The sequence below is a fragment of the Loxodonta africana genome, chromosome 1 (genome assembly GCF_030014295.1).
Source record: "Loxodonta africana isolate mLoxAfr1 chromosome 1, mLoxAfr1.hap2, whole genome shotgun sequence".
Lineage (NCBI taxonomy): Eukaryota > Metazoa > Chordata > Mammalia > Proboscidea > Elephantidae > Loxodonta > Loxodonta africana.
Genome location: NC_087342.1, coordinates 120760591 through 120776096, shown reverse-complemented (window position 1 = coordinate 120776096; position 15506 = coordinate 120760591). Strand labels below are relative to the sequence as shown.

The window sequence follows — 15506 nt, the reverse complement described above, 5'->3', positions numbered from 1 at the left end:
GGCTGTCTGGAATTTACTTCCAAGTAGTTCATGATGGGAAAGAGTAAGTAGGTGGGGATATAGATGGACGTGATTGTCTGTGAGTTGATTGTTGATGCTAGATGATGGACATGTGGCAGTTCTGTCTCAACATTTTTCTTTGAATTTTTCCATATTAAAAAGTTTTTTTGTTTTTTTAATCTTCAGACCTTTCTTAGGCATTTTGCTGATGAATCCATTGGTGTCGAGTCAGTTCCGACTCATAGCAACCCTATAGGACAGAGTAGAACTGCCCCATAGGGTCTCCAAGGAGTGGCTGGTAGATTCAAACCGCAGACCTTTTGGTTAGCAGCCGAGCTATTAGCCATTGTGCCACCAGGGCTCCATGAGGTCTCCTCAGATTAGGAGTAGATGTAGTTTCTCAAACCACAAACACAACTCTTAATCCTGATTGCTAAATGCAGTTGGACTGGTGAGAAAGATAAAACCACAGAGCACTATTGGAAAAAAGACTACTGGCATTACATGACCACCACACTGTCAGTGGCCCAGTGTTACAATATCATCGGCATAGACCGTCCTGGAGCCCATGAAGGCAAAGTCCATGCCATTCTGCTGATGACACAGCATTCTGTGATTCCAGGTCGTGGCTGCGATTTCTGCATAAAGACAGCAAAGAGAAAACAAAACTGTGAGCCTTCTTGGGGGTATATTCTGTGCCATCCAGCAGCAGCCACTCATGAAATGGGCGAATGAAAGTGCCTTTCTCTCGAAGAGAATCTGTGGTTCTTCCGTTTAAGTAAATATTGCCTGTGTTCTCTGTTAAAACTCCGATAACTCAGTTTTTCACAACTTTTTGAAAGTGAGATTGGATATTTTGTGATCTGTAGAGAGATTAGATGGTATGCAGCAGTCATTTAGTGAGTTGTTAGCCCTTGAACGGAAGAGGAACTAACGTTCAGCAAATACCTGCTCTGTGCCAGGTACTGCACTAGATACCGTGCATACGTGATCTTATTTAAGTCACGTGGCATTTCTTGGCGGTTGGTTCCGCTTTATAGACCTGTGTGAACTAAGTCTCTGGGAGAGTAAGTAACTTCCCTAAGGTTACTCAGCTGCTTAGTTGTGCAACTTGGGTTTTAACTTATTCCATCTCAAAAGCTCTTAGTTTTTGGAATTCTATCTTTGTAGATTTTGCTGTTATTGTCATACAGGTATATATTTTGAAATTAGATATGTGGTTTTGAATATATTTTGAAATGTTCAGGCTTTCACAAATCTTTATTAAATTTGTGTGCTCTCAAAGTTTTTTTTTAGTTTATTTGGGAGGGAACATGAAGGAACAAATAGGAGGTAGAAATTCTATTGTCCATTAATTGAAAAATAAATGGATAATGGTATTTCCACATGCTGGTGAGCAGTGCATACTAAATGATTAGAATGTGAGACGATCTACGAAGCTGTTCTTCAGGGATTCAGTTTGCTTTTAAATAGATGACAAAAAGGGCAGGTGGGAATGAACGCTTTACCTTACCTAAATTAGTGTCTTTGTGGGGAATAGCTTTGGTACAAGAGGCTCTAGGGCACGGGCAGTCAGATCCACACAGCACATTCGGAACTGTTTGTTTTTCAGACTGCTGTTCCTGGGCTATGTCAGCGTTTTTATTGTCTGGGCTTTGAAACCCCTTGGAGTGTTCAGCCAGGATGGGAAATTGCAGTGTGCATGTGATTGACAAAGGGATTCTGTTGCTTTAGGGGTTTCTGATATTCAGTAATTATTTCAAAGTGAAAGAAAATATACCAATAACTGAATAATATAAAACAGACTACATCTACAGGGTCATTTTAGCAATTATAAAATGAGTTTATTGAGATAGACATTGTTGCTAATTGTGTTTGATAACTTATTTTAAATCTTGGGGTACATAGTATTTTTAAAAATTTGTTAACAGACTGCACTAACAGTGGCTTAGCGTTTATTTCTGATTTGTGTACAAGTCCAGAGGTGGGGAGTCCAGGATGGTATGCAGCTCAGCTCCGTGAGGTTGGCCAGGGCTGGTACGATGCCTAGGGTCAGGGACTGTGATGGTTTTAAAACATATGTGCAATTTCTTTGATGCTTTTCCTATTGAGAGGTGGAGTCTTTGTCTCCTCCCACCTCCCCTTGTGTTGTTGGGCACCTGGCTGGGTTGTAACCAGTAGAATGTGGGCTGCCTGATTTTTGAAGTTAGGACAGGAAATGGGGTGCAGCTTCTGCCTTGTTCTTTGGGGCACTTGCCTTCAGAGCCCTGAATCACTGTGTAAGAAGTTTGACTACCTGAGGCTAGCTACTGTCCTATGAGGAAGTCAGGCCCCATGTACAGGCTACATGAGGCTGTTGAGGTCCCGTTGATAGCTAGCATCAACCACTAGACATATGAGTGAAGACCCCTCCAGATAATTCCAGCCCTTAGCTGTCAAGCCATCCCAGCAGTTGAGTGTTATCAGCTGAGGTCCTAGACGTACAGAACAGAAACAAACTGTCCCTTTTGTGCCTTCTTTGAATTTCTGACCCACAGAACTCGTGAGCATAATAAAATGGTTGTTTCACATCTTGAACTTTTGGGATGGGTTGTTACACAGCAATAGTAACTGGAACAGGGACCCAGGTTCCTTCTGTTAATTGCCTTACCATCCCTAAGTCGTTATCCTTCACATGGTCCTTAGATGTTTCATTACTACATCTCCATTCCAGCCACCATTGAGGAAGGACATGCCCCAGAAGGAGCTCGGTCACTTCTGCTCACATCTCATTGACCAGAACTTAGCCAGGACAGGGCCACATCTAGCTCAAAGAAGACAGGGGAATGTGTGTTTATTCCTGGTGGCCTTGCACCTACCTAAAAATTAGATCTGTTTGAGAGAGATGGGCACATGGATATGAGGAGACTTTGTACTTCCTGCTATAAATGTATCAGCTTGATTATACTAAATTGTTTACTTTATGCCCTATAAATGGTAGCTGTTTATTTCTTTCCTAGGTAATTCTTCATTTGGGCAGTTCTACTCTGTCCTATAGGGTCGCTACGAGTCGTAATCGACTCGATGGCACTGGGTTTACTGGGTTTTTCTCAGTGGTAAGTTTCCTGGAAAACACTGTATTTTGATTATGGTTTTCTATTTCCAGTTACTGCCAAGTCCATTCTGACTCATGGAGATCCCATGCGTGTCAGAGTAGAACTGTACCCATAGGATTTTCAGTGGCTGATTTTTCCCAAGTAGGTGGCAAGGACTCTGAGGCACCTCTGGGTGGATTTGAACTGCCAACCTTTTGGTTAGTAGCTGAGTGCTTAACTATTTTCGACACCCAGGTACTCCTTGTTTAGGATTAGAATCCACTAATAATAATCCTGTTTTGCAAATTAAAACAAAACAATAGTGGCTTCAAGTTTACTACTTCTTTCCCATGTAAAGAAATCCAGCAGGAGGCTGTCCAGGGCTGGCATGGTTAATAGCACAATCAGCAGTGACCCAGGCTCCTTTTGTCTTGTTCCAGCAGCCTTTGTGTGCTGCCTTGTAGTGCAAGGTGGCTGCTTGGGCTTTATCGACCAGGCCTGGATTCTAGCTAGTTGGAAGGAAGAAAGAGAAAAGAAGGGTCAAGGGTGGCTTCCAGGTGTCTTTTAAAGAAAACTCCTAGAAGTTGCCATATGACCTGCTGCTTTCATTTTTTTGGCCAGGCCTTGCTGAAGGTAAGGCTGGGAAGTGTAGTTTTTATTTCAATCAACCATGTGCCTCCACCAAAATCAGGATTTCTAAGGAATATAGGGTGAGTTACCAGCAGGCTCTGCTACATGCTGTCAATTTGAAAAGAATTATTTGGTTTGCTAGAACTTGTGTGTTCTAACGAATTTGTGGGATGCTAAGTCAGTTGATATGCAGAAGGAAGGAGTCAGGGAGACCACGCAAAGTAGCAGGATTTATTATACTCACAGTTCCCAGAGACAAGGAGGCACAACACAGCATGACGTATGACCATACAAGGTTGCACCAGGACAAGGTAACAACAAGTTGGACTTTTAGGAGGGAGCTATATGTGGCAAACAGGATGAGATTAACTAGGTTTTGTGGCTTTTAGACAGTTGGGCATTTGGAATAATTCTTTAGGCTCAGGAGTCACAGGGGCAGTCTCCAGTTGTTGGGTACCTGGCCCTGGAGGGATTAGGATGGGCGAATACTAGCCAGAGTGTGAGAACCTGATAAGGGGAGTAGAGTGGACTTAATTAACCAGCTGCTCAGGAGAGAGAACAGCTTGCAGACAAGACCTCAGAACTGTGTCAAGACAGCATAAAAGAAAACGGTATTATACTGGGCCATCTTATGCATTGCTGTGTAGACAGAAAGTAATTAAAAAATGCACAGTAAGTTTATTTTAAGAATTTGTGATTTACATTTGTGTTCATATATGACTCTCAGCTGTTCCTTCCCCATCATTGTAAGCACTTGGTTTGGAGGGACATCTGATGTTTACTGGCAGACTACAAGCTGCTGTGTACAGGCTGTCACTGCTGTAGCCTCAACCCTCAAAAGCCTTTCCTGAAAAAGAACAATTCCATGCCTAGTATGTACATAATGGGGCCGTCTGTCACCATTTCTCTGTACTCCAAAGTTGCATTGTTTGAGGGTCTGCTTTTCTAAAAGTGTACTTTTCTTTCCCTTCCCTGGAAGGATTTTTTTCCCCCTTTGCTTTAGAATTGAAATAGTCTGAATGAATATTTTACTCCATTCTGGTGCAAGACTGAGCTAGTTTTGAGGCATTGATTCATCCCCTTGCGTCACATACAGTAGGGCTTTTGTCTTGCTAATACCTCCCTTGAGAAAATGCCCTGACTCTTTGTTGTTCTCCATAGAAAAACCAACCTTTCTGCCCTGTGCAGTAGGGTTGAAAATTTTAATTCACAATTAAACTTGAATATATGGGAAAAATATTTTCTTTCATTTTGTAGTTCATCTGGTCGCCATCATGAGCTCCACCTTCTGATCAGTAGACAAAATGTTCTAAAATTGAATTTATTTGAAAGCTTAGTCTGATAAGGTAATTTGAAAGTCTCTGGTTGTCATTCTGTCTCTTGGATAAAAATGCTTAGTTACCTCCCCTCCCTCTCTTTCTTTATAGCTGTCTAGGCAGAGAGGTATACCTGCTGTGACCTCACCTTTTTGGGCAAAACATAGTGGTTATAGCTACCAGTGTCTTTGTTCTGTTCTCTAGCACCTCTGCCTCCTGGGTGATACCCCATTTCCAGAGCCCTGGGTGCCTAGTACCCTGCTGGCTACCTATTCTAAGTCAGTAACTAGTGAACTTGGGGCCCATTCTTGTGACTCAGGTTATGTCCTTCATTGCCTTGATTTTACCTGTGCTCCTGCTGGTGCTATATCAGTCTGAGTTCTGGCTTGCATGCTGAGTTGTTCCTGGTCCATATGGTATGTTCTGTAGTTCTTGCTAGAGTCCCCTCTCCATGCTACAGCTACTTCTGCGTCTGTTCTGTACCAAGCAGGAACTGAGGATGGCAACCTTCCCTGGGTCCCACAAGTCTGTCATGAGTACTCAGAATTACACATATAATCTTCTCATTCTACATATAGTCAGTAGATTCCCCATGTTGTATCTAATTTTTTTATTTCCTCAATTAGATTAGAAGTGTCTTGATGGCAAAAGCAATATTTTATATATTTTTGGTATTTTCTGCATTCCTGGGGTGTATGTTAGAGCTGAAAAAAAGTAAGCATTGCTTGATATTACCATAAACCAGTGAAACGGAGAGGATAATTCCCTTTTATTTATATTATAATCTTATTTCCTATCTGATTCTACAGGAAACCTAATCTCTGAGTACCTTACAACTAACTAAATTATTCAGGGTTTATGATGTAAAGAATATATATTTTAATTTAATAAATCAGAGTTCATGGTTTAAATACTTTATCCATATCTAGGGTTTTTTTTTTTTTTTTTTTTAGTTTTAATTGTTTGAAAATATGTTTAGGTTTTAGAAATTCATCTTGGAACTGTGAAGTCTTTCTTTTATCACACTGAAAAGCTTGTTTATTTTTTTCATTTGGTTGGCTTGAGTCCAGATCCAATCTGTGTTATGTTGTGATTTTACTACTCATGTGTACATAGCTCTTGAATTTTCTCATAGGCTACATTTTTCACTGTTGTAATTAAGCCATCTCATATTTCCTGTATCTTATGCTAACACATATACTTGAGGCTGCCAGGAGGACAAAACTACTGATAAAGGGGGATTTAGGAATGGTCTGGTCTAGGAGCCCCTGGGTGGTGTTCACTAACAGCCAAAAGGTTGGTGCCTTGAACCCACACAGATGTGCTTCTAGACAGGCCGGGATCGGCTTCTGAAAGGCCACAGCCTTGAGGACTCTGTGGAGCAGTTCTGCTCTGCATGTGTTGGGTTGCCATGAGTTGGAATAGACTAAACAGCACCATCACCAACAAGAACGGTCTTTATTCAGAATCAGTTGAGCTTGTTTAGCCCCAAGGCCATGTGGTAGATGACGTGCTAAAGTAACTAAGTTTAGGTCTTTCAGTTAAGAGCACAGGGTGAGTCATGCGGATCTACTCCATTTGCAGAAGTTTTATAGAAAAATTGTTCAAAATCAAACAAAAGCTTAGCTTCACAGTGAATGCCAATGTAAGTATTTTATTGTAGCAGAAGTTCTTGTTTAAGGTCAGCATCTACAAATAAACTATGCATTTCTTCTGTTGTGTTATTATTGTTATTTAGCTGCAGCCAAGTCTGCCCCTGACTCATGGTGACCCCATGCACAGCAGAACAAAACACTGCCCGCTCCTGCACCATTCTTGTGATCAGTTGCAGATCATACCATTGTGATCCATAGAGTTCTCTTTGGCTGATTTTCAGAAGTAGATTGCTAGGCCCTTCTTCCTAATCCTTCTTAGTCTGGAAGCTCCTCTGAACTCTGTTGAGCATCATAGCAACATGCAAGCCTCCTCTGATAGAAGGTGGGACTTCTACCACTGAAACACCACTACCTCTCATTAACTTCATTGCCGTCGAGTCAGTTCCGACTCAGAGTAGAACTGCCCCATAGAGTTTCCAAGGAACAGCTGATAGATTCAAACTGCTGACCTTTTGGTTAGCAGCCATAGCTCTTAAACACTTGCCACCAGGGTTCCACTTCTCATTAGTAATTTTTTTCCAAAGTTTTACTTCAGAAATAAGTTACTATCAGAAATTACTTGTAGTAGCGTATATCACTATGTAATAATTTAGTTTCATTCTAATTTCTGTTGTTAAACAAAGTTTCATTTTTATAATTGAAGTTTTCATTATCATAATACTAAATGAATTTCTGGAATGATTCATGTAAACTAAAAGTTCTGTTTTAAAAAGTATTACTGTGTTCTTTGTTCCAGGCTGTCTTTTGGAAGTATGAAAATTTAACTGGCTCCACTAGTACTGTAACTGGACAGTCAGACTTCTCTTTTTTATATTTTATTTTTAGGGTAGCAATAACTATGAAGAAGTGTCAGGGTGATGAATGTGTAGCCATAATACATGTCCTGTTGCTACTTCCAAACCTCATTTTGTTAATATGGGTTCACTGTTTTCATATCTCCTTAAAAACCTTTTCCAGAGATGGTTTAACATAATTAGAAGTAGGCTACTAGAAGCCTCATTGATAAATCTGTAGTATTGAAGTAGTGTGAGATTAGCGGAATCCATCAAGGATGCTTCTGCCATTGCCATTGTTTAGATTCCAGGAAATGATTGAGATGAGTGCATTTAAACCCATCGCATGGCATTAAGAGGAGCCACTGTTCCATGCCAAGCACTCTCCTAGGTGCATTACATCCATTATTTCTTTTCAGCCTTTCTGCAGGTCTTCGAGATGCATGGTATTATCTCTGTATTACAAATGAAGAAAATAAAGCTCAGGGAGTTTTACTAACTCGCTGTAGCCCACAGAGTTAGTTAGCAACAGACTGGCAATTTGAAGCCAGGTCTTTCTGCCTGCAAAGTTGATGCTTTTTTAACTGCCTCACTGAGCTTGTAAAGAAAATGCTCCCATGTCAGTGTTTGTACGTTTTGTTCACCTTTCTCTTTGCCTTCCTGATACAGTCTCAACTCCTTAGCATGGTGTATCTTTATAGGCTTTTTATTCTAGCCTAACGATCCATGCATGGCTCTTCTGTCTTCAGCGCATACGCTATCTATATGCTATCCATGTCTAACCATTTTCAATTCTGTCAGGATTATGCCTTCTCCCATGTCTATTTTCTTTGCAGGTACTATTTGTTTCTGCCTTATACACTCCACTGTCCCTGCCCTTACATTAAAAAAACTCACAAATACAAATCAAAAGAAATGAAACAAAACAGGCTAAGCTCAGACATTCGTAATAGCACTGTCGTGTGCTGTTGAGTCGATTCCGATTCGTAACAATCCTATATGGCAGAGTAGAACTGCCCCATATGGTTTTCTAGACTGTAATCTTTATGGGAGCAGATTGCCAGGTCTTTTCTCTTGAGACTAGTCGGTTCGAACTGCTGGCCTTTCAGTTAGAATTTGAGTGCTTAACCATTTTGCCTCAGGGTCTCTTATAATAGCACTAACTACTGCTATAATGGAAACTGCTCAAATATCCATCAGCAGGTGAATGAATAACCAAACTGGTATATCCATACATTGGCATACCTCTCAGTAATCACATGGATCAAATTACTGATACACACAATGAGAATTAATCTCAAAAACATTATGCTGGATGAAAGAAGTTAGACCCAAAGTTAGACGGTATGCTTCCATTTATGTGAAGTGTCAGAACCAGCAAAACTAATTTATAGTGGTAGAAATCAGGTTGTCTGTGGGAGGGGGGTGGGAATATGCTGAGAAGAGGCATTAGGACTTTCTTGGGGGGATGGAATTGTCTTACATGTAGCTTTTGATGCTAGTTACAAGGATGTATGCAATTACCAAGACTTGGAACTTAACACTTAAAATTTACTTGTCTTATTTTATGTTAATTACACCTCCATTGAAATAAAATATAATCAGGTTCAGATATAGCTCTTGCACAGAAGCTCTCCCTGAAAGCCTCTCCATCTCCCAGGCTCTGGTTGGGCTCTCCTGGGTGCTACCGAAGCATAGTTCTGTCAGAGCACTTACTATGCAGAAAAAAGAAAAAGGAAAAAAAAAAAAAGACATGCTTGCTGAATGAATAGAATGTTATGTAGTGAAAAAAGGCTGGCCTACTTTAAAATATAAAAAAAAGGAAAGGACAAGTTTGGCACTAGTTGGGGCCCACTGGGGTTTTTAAACTGATCTTTAGGGGCATGTAAATCTAAGCTTCATAGGGTTTGCAATTCAAGCCAATTATTTGGTTGTAGACATGTGTATACAAAAAATGTAGACTGGGTTTGAGTATTTTTAGTTGTTTGTTTTGAGCTTTTTAGTCACTAGGTGTCAGATGATGCTTGCAATTTAAAATTCTGTTATTTCTCCACCTTCTTTCCTCACACTTTTTTTTTTTGGAACAGGTTTGGGCTGGAGCAGATCCCTAAATCACTCCTCTGGATTTTGGAGCCTTGAAAACACTTCATTATTTAAATACATTTTAGCTTACAAATTCATTTTAGTAGCCAGGCAGAAGTTGCTGAGTGCTCCGTTCTATAGCTAATGGGCCAGGTGTGCTATTCTCTGAGGGAACCCAGTGGCAAATCTGATGGGAGAAATTCCTTAGCATTTTAAATGGCCACCTGAGACTGGTACTTCACATATTTGAGATGACACCAGTAGTAGCCAGGGAGAAACAAAATTTTTTTAAAGTATTGAACAAATTGAGAGGTTCTCAAAACAAACATCTCACAAGAATGCCTCTTGTGCACCCCTCTGCAGTTGTAAAAAATAATGTATATTTCTTGAAGAAAAATTGGAAGAAATAAAGATCACTTAGATTTAGTAATTACTGATATCATATTGGCATATTTCTTCATAATTTTTTCTAAGCATTTTGAAGTATTTCTATTGAATTACAGTAGGCATTGTCCATGTCAATAAAACTCTTCGTCAATATCTATGTAATGAATGCATAATTTTTTTTGGTGGCTCTGGTGGCACAGTGGTTAAGTGCTGTGGCTGCTAACCAAAAGGTTGGCAGTTTGAATCCACCAGCCACTCCTTGGAAACCCTATGGGGCAGTTCTACTCTGTCTTGTAGGGTCGCTATGAGTCGGAAAAGTCTGGGTGGCAGTGGGTTTTGTTTTTATATCATAACTGACTTGACTGTTTTTCTTTCCTTTGATATTTGAATTATTTCACATTTTCTGTTGTTAGGTGCTGTTGAGTCGGTTTCAACTCATTGCGACCCTGTGTACAATAGAACGAAACACTACTTGGTCCTGCAACATCCTCACAATAATTGTTATGCGTGTGCCCATTGTTGCGTGTGCCACTGTGTCAACCATCTTGTTGAGGGTCTTCCTCTTTTTCACTGACCCTGTACTTTACCAAGGATGATGTCCTTCTCCAGGGACTGATCCCTCCTGATAACATGTCCAAAGTATGTGAGATGTAGTGTTGCCATCCTTGCTTCTAAGGAGCATTCTGGTTATGCTTCCTCCAAGACAAATTTGAGTCCTGGTGGTGCAGTGGATAAGAGCTCAGCCGCCAGCCAAAAGGTTGGCAGTTCGAATCCAGCTGCTCCTTGGACACCTTATGGGGCAGTTCTCTGTCTTACAGGGTCACTATGAGTTGGAATAGACTCAACTGGCAGTGGATTTTTTTGGTTTGGGTATATATATGTGTGTACAAGATATATGTGTGTGTGTGTATGGGTTTGGTATTGTCATGAAATAATTGTATTTAATGTTGAAATGAGCCTTTTACAAAATTTGGACTCTTTTCCAGACACAGTATCATATTCAGGGTTAACTGCATGGATTCTGGGACTGGACTGCCTGGGTTTGAATTCCGGGTTCTCCACTTACCAATGTTCTGGTCTTGAACAAATTGTTTAACATCTTAGTGCTGCAGTATTCTGTTGTGTAAAATAGGAATAATAATAATAGTCTTCCATTGTGAAGATGTGAAATGTGCAGGACATGCGAGGCAGTGTGCTTACGCTATCAGAACACAGGAATACTATGAACATTTTAAAACCTTTTGATCAGCACTGCCAAAGTGCTGAAGGAATATACTAGTCTCGCATCAACCCTGTCTCAGTGCCTATTTTTTTTTTCAATTTATTTATTGTGCTTTAGGTGAAAGTTTACAAACCAAGTCAGCCTCTCATACAAAAAGCCATACACCCCGCCGTGCACTCCCAGCTGCTCTTCCCTTAATGAGACAGTACGTTCCTCCTCTCCACCCTGTATTTGCCGTGTCCATTCAACCAGCTCCTGTACTCCTCTTCCTTCTCATCTCACCACCAGACAGGAGTCGCCCGCATAGTTGATGTGTCTACTTGAGCCATGAAATGCACTCCTCTCCAATGTCATTGTCTATCTTATAGTCCAGGCCAATCCCTGTCTGTAGAGTTGGTTTTGGGAATGATTCCAATCTTGGGTTATCAAAGAGTCTGGGGACCATGACCTTCAGGGTCCCTCCAGTCTTAGTCCGAATTTAAGATCTGAATCCCACTGTTCTCCTTCTCTATCAGGGATTCTTAGTTATGTTCCCTGTTGGGGCAGTCATCGGTGGTAGCCAGGAACCATCTAGTTCTTCGGGTCTCAGGCTGATGGAGTCTCTGGTTTATGTGGCCCTTTCTGTCTCAGAGTGCCTATTTTACCACACAGAGTTAGCTGTTAGCATCTGTCCTTATTGGCACATCATTGTTCAGTCTCTCTTATTTGCTCTGCTAGCCCTCATTTTTGTTGAATAATTTATCTGTTCATTAATAAAAACGTGGGAACAAAAAAAAGTATTGACTGTTCTTTTTTTAAATATATCTTTTCTTCTTTATTTTTTCCTTAGGGGCTGTTGTTAGTTGCCATTGAGTCAGTTCTGACTTGTGGCAACCCCATGTTTTCAGAGTAGAACTACTCCTTAGGATTTTCAAGGCTGTGACCTTTCAAAAGCAGATCACCAGTGCTGTCTTTCGAGGAGCCTCTGGGTGGGCTCAAACCACCAACCTTTCAGTTAGTTTTCAGGTGCTTAACAGTTTGTGCCACACAGGAACTCTGTATTACTTTCTCTTGGAGATAAGTAGGATAAGTCATGGGATTTGAAAGCTTGAGACCACCACTCTGTAGCAGGCAGTAAGGATGCATACAGTATTTTAAAAACTTTTGGAAGGTTATCTGAGAAGAGTATCCACTTCAAAATTTGCCTTTGGTTTCCAAGAAAAGCAAGTAGATAAAGTAAGAGTTGTATAGAAAGGTATGGAAATGATCAACCGAAGGTAATGTCCTTTAGTGGGTATACTTAGGTGGGAGTTCTTCTCCCCTCAGACCTCCATCAGAGGTATTCCATCTCCATCTGTTTCACGTATTGATATTTTTATATAAACTTTGGCTTGGAGAATGAGTCTCTTGCTAAAACAAGTTTTAAAATCTTTTCCCCAAGAGGAATTAAGCCTCAGGGAGAAGTCTCCTGGCACCCTAGACACTTAGTATGTGTGCCTTTCCTTTTACTCATCTGTGCTCATGGGTGTGGTTGTGGTGGAGATGGGTGTGGGTTGGACTGAGTCCCCTAGAGATCATGTTATCTCATGGGGTATGTGGCTTGTGAAGCCCACTGGGGCATGCATGCATGGTGATCCTATAACTAAGCAGGTCTGTACACCAGCTGTAAACTACATTTGAACAAAAAACTTTGGGTAGGAGGCAGTCGTATTGTGAAACAAGCTGAGGCTGAAATTTTTTTCCAGTGCTTCAGAGTAGTTGTCTTTGGCCTTCCCCACCCTTTTGCCCCTGCTGCTGACTCACTCTGGGACTGGGCTTGCTGTATTGCAGGAGTGAAATATGATGTGTAGGGAATAGCACCTATAATTTCCATTGATTTGCGAAGGTGTGGACTCACAACCTGAAAAAATACTCTGAAACCCTTGGCCAGAATGAAAAAGACCACAGCTGTATGCAGAGGGTTGCTGAGAATGCAACCAGGTCACTCTGTTTCATGAAAAATAAATTTCTTAGATGAGTTTTAGACTATGTATAAAGGTATATTTGGCTTTATCTTAGGCCACTGCAGCAAATTCATGGCATCAGTCCACACATATCAAGACTCTGATTATATTCAGGGTAAACAGAATTAGAGCTTTTCACTGTGCAATACCTACAGAGAGAGACGAGAGCTTCCAAGTTTTGATTTACACTATCATTTTGAGCAGAACGGTGGATTTCCCTGTACCCTGTATCTGCGTTATAGAGGAATGCTATACAATGTATTTAGTGAAGGGTTATTTTCCTCCATAACTAAGGACATTTTATTTTGTTATTTTTCTAGAATTGGTATTATAAGCAATTAAAATATTTATCTTACATCCCCTTCTAGGTTCTTTGATATTGGAGATTATATGGGTGTGATTCACTCTTGTGTCTTGTTCTTGAATAGTGGAAAGGGCATTAGAAAATTGGGTCAGATCTCAACTTTCCTGCTGTTTTCCTTAGAGAAATCTTGGGCTAGATTATTTAAGTTCTTTTAAACTGTAAATTTTAATCTTTAGGTTTTTTTCAACAGTAAAATGAGGGTGATGATTCATAAATCCAGTAAGAGAATTGTTGCTAGATAACATGAAATCCTACAGTGGGCAGCATAGAAACTTTGATACTGCAGCTGCTCAATATTTGCTGATTGAATTAAAGTGATTAAGAAGCTTGTAGTATTTGTTGAGAGCTCCTGAGTGGTGCAAACGGTTAACCTGTAGACTTTTAGCCAAAAGGTGGAAGGTTAGAGTTTCAAGTTCACCCGGAGGATCATCCGTTGAAACCCAATGGGACAGAGTTCTACTCTGACACACAAGGGGTTGGAAATTGATTGGATGGCAACTGGTTTTAGCATTTGTGGAGTACCTACTATGTCATTTTATTTATGCTGTCGTTTTATTTAATCTTATGATAATCCTAGGTATCCGAGGGTGACTCAGTTTTACAAATGAGGAAGCTTGAGTTTGGCAGAAGTAAATCGTTTTCCCAAGTTCACACTAACTAGCTTACGTTGGTGCCAGGATTTGGATCCAAGTTTGCGTAGATCATCAGCCATGTTCTTTAGCCCCACCGCAGCTGCCTTGAATGGCCTACCAGTGGAGCCATGTAGATCGTGAACCATGTAGAGGAGAAATCCCTTTATATTTTGAAGTCTAAAAGCACCTAATAACTTAACTTAAGCAGGCATTTGTTGTCTAGATTGGATGAGACTGAAAATAGCATAATGGTAAGAGGAAATACGATTTTTTTCAGAAACCAACAGTTACAGAATTGTTAAGAAATCTGAAAAACCATATGCACTCACCATTATTTGTTTATATTTTTATCTGAGTTATTGGAGGTCATACGTCAGTAATTTTCAAGGGCATCTTGTATTAATTTAGATTTTAAAGTGAACTATAGTTACAACCGTGACTACATAGAGCAGTTATAAAATTTTTCAAAACTCAAAACTTTAAAACCCCAAATTGTCTAAGGCTCTCATAATGGATTTGTCTTATATGTAAATAACGTGGAAATGATTATTTAACGTATTTGTATCAATTTAATAATATCTTTGTCCTGTAGGCCATATGCTTAATCAGGCCTCTCAATTCGCTAAAGAAAGACTAAGATTGAAAACTTAAAAAGAAGTCTAATTTTTTTCAGTACGATACAGATAAAGAATTGCAGAAATTTTTCCGTCCTTAACAGTAACTCAGAATGGCAGAAGCTAGATTATATACGATACTTGATTGTTCTAGCAGTGTAAATGTAATTATAAGGTTCTTTATGCTCCTAAGTTTTTAGGATGCTTGGGTAGGAGAAAGAAGAGTAAAAGCAGATCCTAGGACTTTTATATTTAATACTTGGTGAACTGTGAGAGCAGATACCAGTACATTCCACTTCAGAGCAGAACCGAATACCTCTTTGTTCCCAGCCACCAGTACTGTTGATCCTCAGCCTGGCTGCTGCAGTGATGGGAGAACACGGGATCTTATTATTGATGGGGAGGGTGGCAGGGGAGGGGATATACAAAAAAGCGTTTGTGCCCAGAGATTTATGGCTTCCATTGTTCTACATCATTTATGCCTCAGCTTACTTAGCACATTCTACTCTTGTCCTGTTTCTGGATTCATGACAAATCAGGGCAAAACTATACTGGATTTTGTTCTGTGGCAGTTAGACTTCAAACAAGAATACTCTCCAAGCCGATAATTTCTGAATATATTCTCAGTTACTGATACTCTTTTCAGTGGCTTTCTATAGCCTAATCACTTTGTATCCCAGCCTGGCAACCATCCTATTGAAAAAGTGTCACCAGCTGCTGCTTCCACCTCTGCTCGCCCCTCCCCTCTTCCTCTCTTTCTGCAGCCATCAGCCCA

The 15506-nt window shown here is 40.3% G+C and overlaps 1 protein-coding gene across 13 annotated transcripts in view; it reads left to right on the top strand.

The window, feature by feature from the left end:
- Positions 1 to 15506, top strand: part of DST (dystonin) — a 482507-nt gene that overhangs the window by 187389 nt on the left and 279612 nt on the right. The window lies entirely within an intron of this gene.